We start from the raw sequence: 14460 nt of genomic DNA, 5'->3' as shown, positions 1-14460 counted from the left end.
AACTAATAGACCCTTGTAGTGTCTTATTGTGAAGACCACAAAACAGATCTTATTCTGCCACGCTACAGTAATAGTACGTATTGGTTCTCCGTTTCCTCATGATTCTTATAACAAAGGGCAGTAGTTTAGTGGTACTCGATAGATATTTTATTATTATTATTATTATTATTATTATTATTATTATTATTATTATTATTATTATTATTATTATTATTATTATTATTATTATTATTATTATTATTATTATTATTATTATTATTATTATTATTATTATTATTATTATTATTATTATTATTATTATTATTATTATTATTATTATTATTATTATTATTATTATTATTATTATTATTATTATTATTATTATTATTATTATTATTATTATTATTATTATTATTATTATTATTATTATTATTATTATTATTATTATTATTATTATTATTATTATTATTATTATTATTATTATTATTATTATTATTATTATTATTATTATTATTATTATTATTATTATTATTATTATTATTATTATTATTATTATTATTATTATTATTATTATTATTATTATTATTATTATTATTATTATTATTATTATTATTATTATTATTATTATTATTATTATTATTATTATTATTATTATTATTATTATTATTATTATTATTATTATTATTATTATTATTATTATTATTATTATTATTATTATTATTATTATTATTATTATTATTATTATTATTATTATTATTATTATTATTATTATTATTATTATTATTATTATTATTATTATTATTATTATTATTATTATTATTATTATTATTATTATTATTATTATTATTATTATTATTATTATTATTATTATTATTATTATTATTATTATTATTATTATTATTATTATTATTATTATTATTATTATTATTATTATTATTATTATTATTATTATTATTATTATTATTATTATTATTATTATTATTATTATTATTATTATTATTATTATTATTATTATTATTATTATTATTATTATTATTATTATTATTATTATTATTATTATTATTATTATTATTATTATTATTATTATTATTATTATTATTATTATTATTATTATTATTATTATTATTATTATTATTATTATTATTATTATTATTATTATTATTATTATTATTATTATTATTATTATTATTATTATCTATATAAATAAAATTGTAGATTTGTCTGTACATTGCTTAGAATCGTGAAATTTTTAGTTATTCTTACTCCCTATGCATCCACGATTCCAAAAATCACATTGGAAAAATTTCTGTCTGTCTGTCTGTATGTGTGTGTGTATGTCTGTCTGTTACGCTAAATAGACCTTTGGTCTTTGGTTGTCCTCTTTTCACGAGAAAACGGCTTGACCGATTTTGATGAAATTTTTTGTGGTTGTTAAGAAAAGTACTCCGGGTGACATAGGTACTTGAAATTTTCACATTCCATCCTGATTCAAAATGGCGGCGGTTCAAAAACGTGAAGAAAATGGCCTAATAGACCCGTTTTTGTCCTCTTTTCGCGAGAAAATGGCTCGACCGATTTTGATGATTTTTTTTTTGTTGTCCTCCAAGAAAAAAAATCATGATTTGGCCCTAAACTCCCAGTAGAAAACAGGGTCTCCACTCCAAATTTTTAAAAATCACTAGATTTTTTTTTTTTATTATTATTATTATTATTATTATTATTATTATTTTTATTATCATTATAATGCTTCTTGTAGCTTTTTTCTCCCATTGGGCGTTTTAGCACTTGCGTGTCATTGACGCTGAAGTTAGCTCTTTCAATGAAGTAATGTCACAGAACTTCTTGTTAAAATTAAATTATTAAATAATAAGTGATTCATTATAAAACACGTAGTTAATTCATTAGCTGATAAATATGGGATATTGAGAAGTGAAGTTGTCACATCCACTAATACTAATGTTTACTCGGTGTAAAATTAGCACATCCACCAATATTCACTTCTCAGAGTTTAGAGGTAGAATTTTTTCCCCTACATAACTAGGTATTTATTATGAAGTCATTTAACTCGGGTACTCATAAAAGTATCTCATTTTTGCTGGTATTATATCCTTTCTTTTTCCTTGGTATTCTTTAACCCAAGCTATTTTTTAACCCATCAAATATACGAGACCTTGTTTAGACTGCTGGGGTAAAGGGACTTTTCAGTCCTATTCGGGCAGGATAAACAAGGTATATTCTATTCTATTCTACTAAGAATTTGAATAGGAAGTTGGGCAGTATCTCATTTTTGCTGGTATTATCCTGATTTTTTTCACTCTATTATGAATTTCACTAGGAAGCAGAGTGAAAACCCCATGTGCAAGTATTGAATGACCTTTTTTTCAATCAAAATCCTAATCATCCCTCTGAAAGTCTGAACATGAAGTTTTGAATGACTTCTTGTCCTTAAAACAAACCACCTAACCATTTATTATCCTCGTATTTAAAAAATTCAAATTATCTTATCATAACAATGGATTATTGTTTATCTAATCACGGATATCCGATATCACGCCGCTGAAATTCGTGTATGGAAAGCTCGCTAAGTAGATAGCTAGATTAGGCCAGCCACTCACCATCAGGTAGATCTGACAGGCACACCTCATCAGGTCCTCCTGTCAGGTCTGCCTGATACTTGATGAGAACACACACATTTTTAGGTAGACCTGACAGGCACACCTCATCAGGTCCACCTGTCAGGTCAACCTGATACTTGATGAGAACACACACATTATCAGGTAGACCTGACAGTGTATGTGCTCATGAGGTATGAGGTAGACCTGACAAGCGAACCTGATCAGGTGTATCCTTCAGGTCTACTTGATAGTGAGTATCTGCTTTGAGAAAATAGTTATAGATAAGAATAAAATAGTAAATATTGGTATTGGTAGGTAGAAAAAATTATAGGTATTGGTTACCAATCATTAGTAATCGCTAATTACTCTGGTGCATTTAGCTGGACCTTGTCCAAGGATTCAACAATCAGCAATTGAATTGATCTTCAATAATCAACATCCTACCAGGGTAGAAGTAATACCACCAGTAACTGTTTCATCAAGGCTGAATGCACCCTAAAACGGAAGTTCAGAGTCGGACAAAACTGGGCCTTTGGTCTTTCGTTTAGGATTTAGAAGGAAAATACTCCGTTCGGATTTCAGCTCATCAAAATTGCCTCTCCTCCTGAACTACTCTAACATTACCACACCACAGATTACCTACAACCTACAATAGTCCCTGAAACAATAGCTCCTCAGGTCAAGAACTAGAGATGTTTGACTCAAGATTAGGCACCATCCTCATTCAAATGAAGATTATGCTTCGAGAATCCTCAGCACGTAGAGAAATGAGAAAAAGATTGGAAAATAGTGAAGATTACGTCTTACGTCCCTCAGTGAGCTTCATCCGTGGCTAATTTCAAAGTACAAGTTCAGTTTCGTTGATCGATTGTCCCATTGTCACAAATATCAGAAATAATTAGGCTCACGTGGCCTTAAAGTTTTTGAAAGGTTTTGGATCAAATCATTGGTTCTAATTTACCAATAGGTACGTAGCTAGAACCTGATGAGCTTGCTTAATCTAATCGTCTTCTTACAGAACGTATCGTTTTTTTTTGGAGACAAGTTCAAGAGTCCACCTCTATGTCCTCTATGGCTCAGTGGTTAAGAGCAGTGACTTTCAACTCGGAGGTGCTTGATTTGATTCGCGACCGGGGCGAAAATTTTCTGACCAAACTTTTCCGTCCCGGATAGGTATAGATGTAAAAGAGCGTGCTTTTTAGAAATGCTTTGATAGAAGGAACTACAACAACGGAGGTCTTATCGTCCCGAAATCGAAAAGAAGAAGGACAGGATAGAAGAAAACCAGCCGTTCCGAGAACGAACCTCATCTGTTTAGGATAAAGTTCACCCCGGACGGGAATCGAACTTGCGAACTAGCGTATCACATACAGAAAAGAGATGTCATGTCAGTTTAATTTGAAAGCTCCATTGTGTGGGAAGCAAAGTATCAGACGGGCCAGTAACAAAATCGGAGCTGAAAAATCACAGGCAAAAAAAGAGTCACGACTATTATTATTATTTTATTGTTCAATAACAAATACACAATACAAACAGATCAGTTCAATAATATCTAGCTGATTTCTTTAGAAGTATACTATCCACCTACCCATTGCTCACTCAGTAACACTCTTACTTGGGTGCAGGTTCGAGATCCACCGTGCTGACCACTACTTACACTACTGAGGTTAGATTGTTTATTTTTAAGGAGAAAAATCTGGTGTGAACATCACACGACTTTCCTTATCCTATTGAATGATGCTTGTTTTTATATTCTATATTAACTTTTACAATATCTCTAACCGTTTCGTCGGTATAGCTGAAAACCGCCAAAAAACGGTCAAAAACCGCCAAAAAACGGTCAAAATACCGCCAACCGCAGCACCTATCTCAACCAAAAGTTTTGAGTTGCATCCTTGTCACATTTGTAAACTACATACCAAATTTCAAGTCTCTAGCTCATACCGTTCCCGATATATTGTTAAATTACACCGAAAACCGCCAAAAAGCGGTAAAATGCCGCCAACCGTTGCACCGATCTTAACCAAAAGTTTCGTGTCGCATCCTTGTCACATTTGACATCTACATACCAAATTTCAAGTCTCTAGCTCTTACCGTTCTCGAGATATTTTGTTGACAGACAGACAGACACACACACGGACCAATGGCTGAAACTTCGGATTTAGGCTCTAGGGACCTCAAAACGTGTTTTGGCACTAAAAACTGACCATCGAAATTTTGACCCGATTACATTACTTTCCTTCCTATAGGATAAGGAAAGTAAAAATTTAAAGGAGCTTACAGCCCGCAGCAGCTTTCTGAGGGAAAAGCAATTTGGGAAATTCTACGAGTATTTCCTGATAGAACATCCGCGTTAAGCAACGTTGAGCGTGGTGAAAATTTAGTATCAGTCGAGCTTGAAGTTGCCGAGGAAGCAGAGGAGAAAAAAGTAAATTACAATAAATTGAATTGAATGATGACAGTATACTTTGGAAGATGTGCCACACTAGATGGTGTAGTGGCGGATATCACCAGGGAGCTCATGGTCTATAGTCTATGGCACTCGTAGGTCCGCCCATGAACATACTTATAATTTCTCCAAAGACTCCAAAGAAGATATTATGTTGACCTTGTTGACGCAAATGGACGTGCAAAAGCTGCAGAGAACCATTTCAGAAAGTATAGTCGGACACGGAAAGAAGAAGAAGATTTATCCGAAGGACGGTGTAAGGGTGGAACCCCCCTGGGCCTCCTCGGGATTCGTCACTAGAGCCGCAATCTGAAAGCTCACCACTCGACCCAACTTTGGCATGACCTTGGAGCGATCTAAATATGTTCGGATGAGAAGAATATTTATATTTTTCATAATGACGCCTGATTTCGAAGACGAAGAAAAGAAAAATGTGGATCAGGGCTGACGTCGACGAAGAGAAAGATATTGGTTCACATCAGGCATCAATATCACGAGACAATGTCAAACGCTTTGGAAGAGTCATTGGATGAAGTGACTAGGAGTCATGAAGTAGAGAAATTAATTACACGAATGTGACTTCGGCAGATGTGAAGGAGAAGATGCATCACAGCGTGGAGATCTTGAGTAGAGGCCGAATGAGAGGAAAAGATTGGAAACGTCAAGACATTACTGATACAAGTATATGAGACTCTACATTTCTGCGACTAGGTACACACGTCATATTAATGGGTTAGTAGGTAACCGCGCGGCTTTGAAAAGTAAAAGATAAATGGTTAAAGCGTTTCCAGAAATAATTACCGAGAATGTTGGAACTTCTCCGCCAACTCAGAAATACAGATCATTAGCTCTGTGCAATATGATGGATACCGTTCTCATAGGTAGGTATAGGTAAGTAAGTACCTACTTGTAGGCAAAATCACCTTGGTGCCTGGTAATATGTCTCGCAAAGGCTGCAACAGGTAGTCATACTGGTAGATATTGGAGAACCAACTTATCTGTCCGACGTAACACAAGCACTGGTTGTCATATCTTGATGATGATTGATGCTGATCACATCCAAAGAGATTGTTTGACATCATAAACAAGATGCCAGCAAACAGGTATAACAGCGAATGGCCTTTCCACCGATCTGTGTCCTGCTTCGTGCTGTAGAAGATTGAAGGTGAAGAATGCTCGTAAATAAAACACAATTTTGCGAAAATAACCAAAATTCACAGTAATTATTTAAATCTTATATATCATTTCAAAAATGAAATTATGTCATTTCAAAATTGAGGAAAAAAATACAAAAACTAAATTCACCATTAGAGATGAAGGAATAAAAAATACATTTGCCCTGGAATTTTAAACTGTGGAGTCAAAGGGGCATTGTCCTATCTCAGTCTAAATAAAACACTCTACATTTCTACTAAAACTTTTAGCATTTATAATGTTAATGAGATTAATAAATTAATCCATCATTCTTCAAAGGTTGACCTATTGGTCAGTCGTGATCAACGCCCGATTTTGTGCACCAAATCAAACCGATCTACAATTCTACACCAATCATATGAATTCGCTTGGGTTTGATGAATTTGAAAACGCCAATGCTGTTGAATAGTTCGCCCGTGGAATCATGTCTCGAGATATGAAACTGTCGGACATAGACTAATGGCTGGGAAATTATGTAAATCAAAGCTGTCTTGAGCCTCTTCAATGCCCGGTTTTGAGGTTGTGTGGCTGAAATCTAGTGGCTGGATTTGGAATTTCGCATCCAAAGGCGTTGCATAGAAGTTCTCACTTTCCTGGTTTATCCCTAGTTATGTAGATATTAATAAATACAACTTGCGAATTCCTTAGCCAGCACTTAAGACTCTTAAGAGCTATATCTAACTGAAAGGTTTTGGATCTTGACGAACAGACGCTTTGGTAGCTTTGGAACGGTTTTTGTTTCCAACGAACATCGATGGAGGATTGTTCTGTTTAATGTTTAACGTAATCATGATTGAGGAAAACTGGTACCTAATAAATCTTGAAAATCCTAGTCCTAAACGGTCCGGTCCAAGGTTTGAAGAGGGTAGACTAACAAGACGTCTAATCGTTCCAATGATATTCATCGCGATTTTGCAGAACAAGAAACATTTCAATAACATTTTTTCAGCGTACTTTTTCGCAGATATAGCATTCTTCGTTCGAGAAATTGAAGAAATACTTTACGTCGAGCAATTATCAGATTTGACAGTCATTATGAATGCAAAACTCAAGGTCATAGTATGGGTTCCCATTGGATTAGTAGAAGAACTTTTATTCGTAATCTGGAGTTTTAGAAAAAAATTTCAGTCTTTTTTTTTTATTTCCTGATCTACATTCGACCGAAGTCGATCGACATCTACTGGACTCTGGAACCCACAAGATGGAAGAAATTCGGAGGATTGATGGAAAAACGTTATTTAGGCGATGTCGATCGATTGTTGTGAAGACATTGTTATCTCTAAAGTTGTTGAAAACATCAAAAATACGTGCATAGTAACACCGCGATACCCATAGTAAATATCTACGTCAATTTCACAAAGGTTTACTTTCATTTACCTACATCATTTGTTATTTTTGGCCTTTGATTCGTATACGTTGTTCATTAACAAACATCGGAGAACCAAAAGTACCATCTCTCTTGCGAAAGCCAGTATTGATCTTGCTTCAACAGTTCATAAATTGAACTTGCTTGTTTTCTCAGTTGTCATAAGAGTTCCATAAAGTTTCATTCCCCTCATAAACCATCGATATTCATCTAGAATGAAAAGTTGTAAATTGTATCTAATAAGAAGAGAAACAGCGTATGTGTGTTCACATAATATTTTTGCTAAGACACGAATTGAGGTACTTCGTTAGGACAGAAATATTTGCCAATAACCGATTCAACATCCTTTCTTTCTGTGTGTAGATATTTACTCGTACATCGTCTGTTTCACTGTCTCTCTTTATATTTATGAGTTTTTCAAAAATGTTTCATCGCTTGTTGGTCCCTAGTAGCAATTAGACAGCTGCTATTCCCACCTTCCCACTTACACTTCTGGATGAAAACTCGGCAACTTCTTGGTTCAGGGAAGGATAAAAAGATACCTGAGTCTCCTTGGTTTTCATCGCGATTGTGATGGATTTGTCGTAAAGCTGAGTCTTTTCAAGACCAATCTTGCGACTATCACAGTTAAAGTGCTTTCTTTGCAAAACGCCTTTAAAATTTACATAGGTAGAATTTTCTTTTTAATCATGCCAGTTAGGGCAGTTGAAAATTTGTCCATTAGGTGAGATCTCCGAATAAGTTATTAGTAAAACCGTGATCCGTGAACACACACCTTTAGTCTCTTATTATTTGCTATCTCAATGGATGACGTTAGTGTATTAATATCATCTTTCGCTCTTATTAATTTCTATTCTTTAGAAAACACCGTCGAGCCTTTTAGAGCGCGGAAAATAAATGACTCACAGGATGACCTTTGAGTGGCAATGACAAAATTCTCTGATCTATTCTTAAGTAAAAGGTTTTGCTGACACTTGTAAAGCATGATGCATCTCTAGAACTAGTTTATGACTAGCATATCGTTGTTTAAGAACCAACAACGCTCAAGAAGTTCTCGACAACCATTCAGCAAGATTTTAACGAGATACATATAAAAGTCTGATTAGTCAGCGCCAGTGGTGGCCATAGAACGTTGAATGCACCCTTTTCCAATGGTTCACAGAAGTTAAGCAACGTTGCTCGCGGTTAGTATGCGGGTGGGTGACCATCAGGGCAATCGCGTGCTGCAGAGTTTTACCGGCGCCACCTTTGGTGATCTGAGTAGGGTAGTATGTAGCCGAATGAAGGGACAACGTAAAACTCCACCACTAAAAACTTTACCTAGCACCTAGCTGGCATACCTACAGTGACGTTATTAGACCTGTTTTAAAAGAACGGTTGGCCTTCTCCTATTCTGTCCTCCTCAGAGTTTGGGATGTTACGATCTCCGTTGTTACCGTTTCCCCTATCGAACTTCTTGAAAAAATCTCATTTTCAAAAGTTCTAGATAAGCACTGTTGTTTTTCGAGCGCCGAAATTGAATATGGGACGTAACATATTAGACTAATTAGTTCTCTATGAAATGACATAATAAAACCAGAGTATGCGGGATCCTGCATCATTGGTTGACGAATGTCTATATTCTGTAATGTCACATGTGGAGTTGATTTTAATCAATTTTCCTAGCAAAGACCTTGTTAATTTATAAGTTCAGGGTAATGAAAGGATAGGTAGGTAGTAGGTAATGATCTGTTTTTATGTCTTTGGAGCCAAGTGCTGAGATGTCCAGTTGGTGCTGGGCCTGTGAGCCTGCTCGGAAACTTTTTTTCCTCTGAAAGATTGTACCTTGGAATCGCTTCGTATTACTTCAAGGCACATCCTTATATTTACATCCATGCCTATCCCAGAAAGGAAAAGTTCGGTCAAAAAATTTCCACCCTGGGCAGGATTTGAACCAAGCACCTCCAGGTTGAGAGTCAGTGCTCTTGACCACTCGCCCACAGAGGTGGGCTCGTGCCCGGAGACTATGCTTGAACAGTCTGCGAGCGTTCTCAAAAGATAACAAACAATTTAACATGAGATCATTTGTAAACCTCAGATTTGGTTGTATGTGATGAAGGTAGGTAGGTAGGTACATATTTTTCAGAATGCCGAAATACTAAAATGTGATCAATTTCATTTCGCTATACGAATCTACATGGCATTCTGTCCTCTGGCTTTGAAACTCTGAACCTGAGTTCACAGGCATGGAGGTACGTATACTCTGGTAATTGTTCTTCATCCATTAGGAAACCCCTAATTTATCATGTGCTGAAAAACTCGCGGGTTTAAGTAATCGATATTGAGTGCTTGTACATTATTAGAGAAGAGCTAGGGTCATGTTTGTACATTACTATACCGGGTAACTCTGATGAGGGACACACTATGAGATGTGGACATGCTACAACACAGACCATTCCAGTCTAAATGTCTGATGTTGCAGTTGTTTCATTGCTTACGATACGAAATAAAAACGGCGATGAAACAATCTTCTTTTCCTTTTAAAGTTAGTTCTAGTGATATCTTTTTTTCATCAATATGTCTGTGCGTTTCGGCATACCTGAAGGCCGGTTACCACTTGTCATTTTTTTTTTTTTTTTTAGGCGTACCTATACAAATGAATAAGTGTGTTCACATTGCCCAGGAAGGAAATTTTGGAAAAATTCCAACTTCGGAAAAAGAAAATTTCGTGCCATGTGGACGGGTTGTTATTTAGACAGCATCCTGTATAGGTAAGTACTGCTTGTTGTGGGCTGTATGTTGTATGTAGTATTTATCGATCATCATGAGTTCACAGTTTATTTTACACCATTCACAAATAATTATACGGTATAGGTGGCACTGCGCTGAGCTTTGAGCTTTAAATTTACTTAAGGATTACAACAAAGGATTACGCCCTACGCTGTGTTAAGAGCTATGACTTTAGTACTTAATTTAGGTTCTTCGTGTGTATTTTAGTAGGTACTTTGTGCACACTTTAGTGCAAGTTTGGGACCGCAAAAAAGAGCTATAAATAATTTTGTCCTGCAGAACTTTTGACAGGTAATATTTACGTACGTGTAAGGTAATTGGTGGGGTTTTCTTATTGCGAAAATTTCAGTAAAAATTGTAATTATGGGCGAAGATGGAATAGTTAGGTAGCTTCAGATTACTTAGGTACATGGTAGATGTAAGAGTAAGTTATAGGTAGGTAGGTATTATAGGCAGATGGTTGGTTATGCTTCGGTCACACTGGGCTTTTTTTAAAAGAGGTTTGATTTTGATAGTCAGCTCCCATGGCGTAGTGGTCACTGCGCTCGCCTTGCATGCGGGAGACCCGGGTTTGATTCCCGGCGGGGTCAAGAAATTTGAATCATGCAAATAATTGATTCCGTGACTGGCTGTTGCGGGGCCCACTCAGCCTCGTGAGGAAAATGAGTAGCTATGACATATAAATGCGCATAGCGACCGGCGCCAGCATGGTAGGTAAACATTGGATTTTAGGATTATTGAAATATTGGGAAAATCCTACAATGCTGCAGTTGCTGCAGTGAGTACCAAAGTTGTGACATAATAACACAAAGAAACTGCATTTACATTTACATTTTACAAAATAGGTTTGATGGAGGGAACTGTAACTGCTAAGGTTTTATAGTCCCGAAATCGAAGAGAAAAGGAAAACAGGATAGGAGAAAGCCAGCCGTTCCGAGAACGAACATTATCCGTTCAGGAATCCACATCAGGCGGGAATCGCATCCTCGGCCTAGCGCTTACAAGGCAGACGCGCTACCAACCAAGCTAGCTAGGCTGGCATCTGGTGTTATTATCATTTTCATAAGGCTCTAGCGCGGCGTCGCGCCACCCTTGCAATGTGCAATACTTGCAATAGTCTATAGTCTTTGTATAGGGAAAAACAACAAGCAACAATCTACCTTGCACCTAGCTTCTTTTGAAAGGATACACCGAGTTTTGCAATCGGTAAAATTGTTCCTGTCGACGAGACAAAACGGGGGCAAGCGTTTTGACAGGTTTGATGTTTGGCCTGGTTTGAAAAATCCGAGGTGTTCCCAAGTCGTGATTTCGGGGTGACATTGACACCGTTTCTGACGTATCTGAATGGGAACATCATCCTGACACGTTATAGAACATGGAATTCGTTCGTAATAGGAGCAACATCATTTGATTAACCCAACAATAACAAGAAGACAACAAAAGCAGCAGCAGACAACAACAACAACAACAACAACAACAACAACAACAACAACAACAACAACAACAACAACAACAACAACAACAACACCAACAACAATACCAACACCAACACCACCACCAACAACAACAACAACAATAACAACAACAACAACAACAACAACAACAACAACAACAACAACAACAACAACAACAACAACAACAACAACAACAACAGAACAACAACAACAACAACAACAACAACAACAACAACAACAACAACAACAACAACAACAACAACAACAACAACAACACCAACAACAATACAACAACAACAACAACAACAACAACAACAACAACAACAACAACAACAACAACAACAACAATAACATTATATACCTATCAAAAATGATATGGTAGTAGATGTTGACATCTACTGACAAAAATGATAAACAACAACAAGAACAACGACAACAACAACAACAACAACAACAACAACAACAACAACAACAACAACAACAACAACAACAACAACAACAACAACACCAACAACAATACCAACACCAACACCACCACCAACAACAACAACAACAAAAACAACAACAACAACAACAACAACAACAACAACAACAACAACAACAACAACAACAACAACAACAACAACAACAACAATAACCGTGTCTGGAGCAGAGAAATAACATGCAAGTTCGCATCGGTTCATTGGTGGATTGGAGCACTTTCAACACCGTTTGGTCTTTGTTTTTCTAGTGGAAACTTTGGTTTTCTGGACATTAGGTACTTGGAATTCAGGACCTCAACTATAAAGCTTTGTCGTTTTCGGATTAATGCAGGACATGAACCACCAACCTCCAGATCCGAAGTCCACCGGGCTAACCACTACATCACTCAATGGTTCACTCCTGAAAGGACCTCGCGGTACTGGTACTGCTAAACTCAGAACAAGAAAAGTTCCCCTAAGAAATTTATCTAAAGCAAAGGGACTTTTCAGTCCTATTCGAGCAGGATAAAGAAGAAATGAGCTCGGTTGTCCTTGTTAGGTACCAATAGTTAGAGTGAGTGTATGCCAAAAGAGTAGAATGAAAGGTTCAATCTATACTATAGGTACCTAGCTAGGCATATCATGTCGCTTAAGTTATGATTTAATGTTTATGATGAGTATGGAACATGATTGCAAACATGGGTCTCATCTTCCCAGTATTCCTATACAGGGTTCTTCAAGAGTTAAAGATGGAGTTCAAAAAGTTAAATCTACCAGCTAAAATTAAAGCACCTTACAGGAAAAAAGTCTTAGGGTGTGTCCACACATAGTCGACCGGCCATCGATCGATGTCGACTGACACGTCCACACTGCCTCGATAACATAGGATGTCGATCGACGGCCGGTTGACTATGTTTGTACACACCTTTATACTTGCCAGCCACTCACTATCAGGTAGACCTGACAGGTACACCTGATGAGGTCCACCTGTCAGGTATACCTGATATAGTGTGTGTGCTTATCAGGTAGACCTGGCACGGAAATATATTATTGCGGTGTTCAGGATTCCCCCAGATTTTCAGGGCACCCTGTTTCGAAGCTCAAAGTTCTTTCCATTCCGCCCTCATCTTCATCTTCTTCGGCAGGTCTGAAATTTCAGACCGAACTATTCGAATGGGATTGTTCAAACAAATGTCATAAATACCTACCTAGTTGTTGAACTTTAAATAGTGCAGCAAATTGTCGATATAGGCCAGCGATTCTCAACCGGGAATATGCGAGAGACTCTCCGGGGGTACGCGAAAAAAAAGTGTTGTTGTTGTTGTTGTTGTTGTTGTTGTTGTTGTTGTTGTTGTTGTTGTTATTATCTAATGCTTGAGATTGACTCTTATGTCATTTTTCTCCTTGCGTCCCAATATTTGGATACTATGTTGTCGTTATTTGTTAGGTTTGGGCAGACTGCAAAAAGTGTAATGGCGGAAAAGAGAATACCTACCAAATGCAAATTTTGAGTTTTGACGACTCATCAGTGCAATAGTTGCAGTATAGACCAGAAAGGTACTGAGGGTGTTTAGAACTCAGTAGTGATGGTACACATCAATCTGGTATGGGTACCCGGTACTCATTATTATGGTGGCGGCTGGCGGGGGTTCGTGAGATTAAACCCGGGTACCCAAGGGGTACGCGGACGAGAAAAGGTTGAGAACCGCTGACACAGGCAATAGGCACCTGGGATGTATAAGTATATCACGTCCATTTAAATAATGTGTTTGTGCAGACATCTTGCGTTCTACATTCCTAGTCACTTTAGTTTTGTTCATTTTTTTTTTTTTTTTTTTTTTTTTTTTTTTAACACAGAGGGAACTGTAGGTAACTGCTATGGTCTTATATGGTCTTAATCGAAGAGAGAAGGAAGACAGGATAGGAGAAAGCCAGCCGTTCCGAGAACGAACATTATCCCATCAGGATAAAATCGGCCCCGGGCGGGAATCGAACCCGCGGCCTAGCGCTTACAAGGCAGACGCACTACCAACTAAGCTAACTAGGCTGGCGGTTTTGTTCATTTCATTTGACAGAGGTTCCACACTGTATCGATGGTGTTCAGTTAAAAGGTCTTTAGCTCTTTAGTGATGGGGGCTTTACCCTCTTTTCGGCGACAAGCTGCCTGCCTGGC

The sequence above is a fragment of the Diaphorina citri genome, unplaced genomic scaffold, assembly GCF_000475195.1.
Source record: "Diaphorina citri unplaced genomic scaffold, Diaci psyllid genome assembly version 1.1 scaffold183, whole genome shotgun sequence".
NCBI classification, from domain to species: Eukaryota; Metazoa; Arthropoda; class Insecta; order Hemiptera; family Psyllidae; genus Diaphorina; species Diaphorina citri.
The sequence above is the reverse complement of the archived record's forward strand: the minus strand, read 5'-3'. Positions refer to the sequence as shown.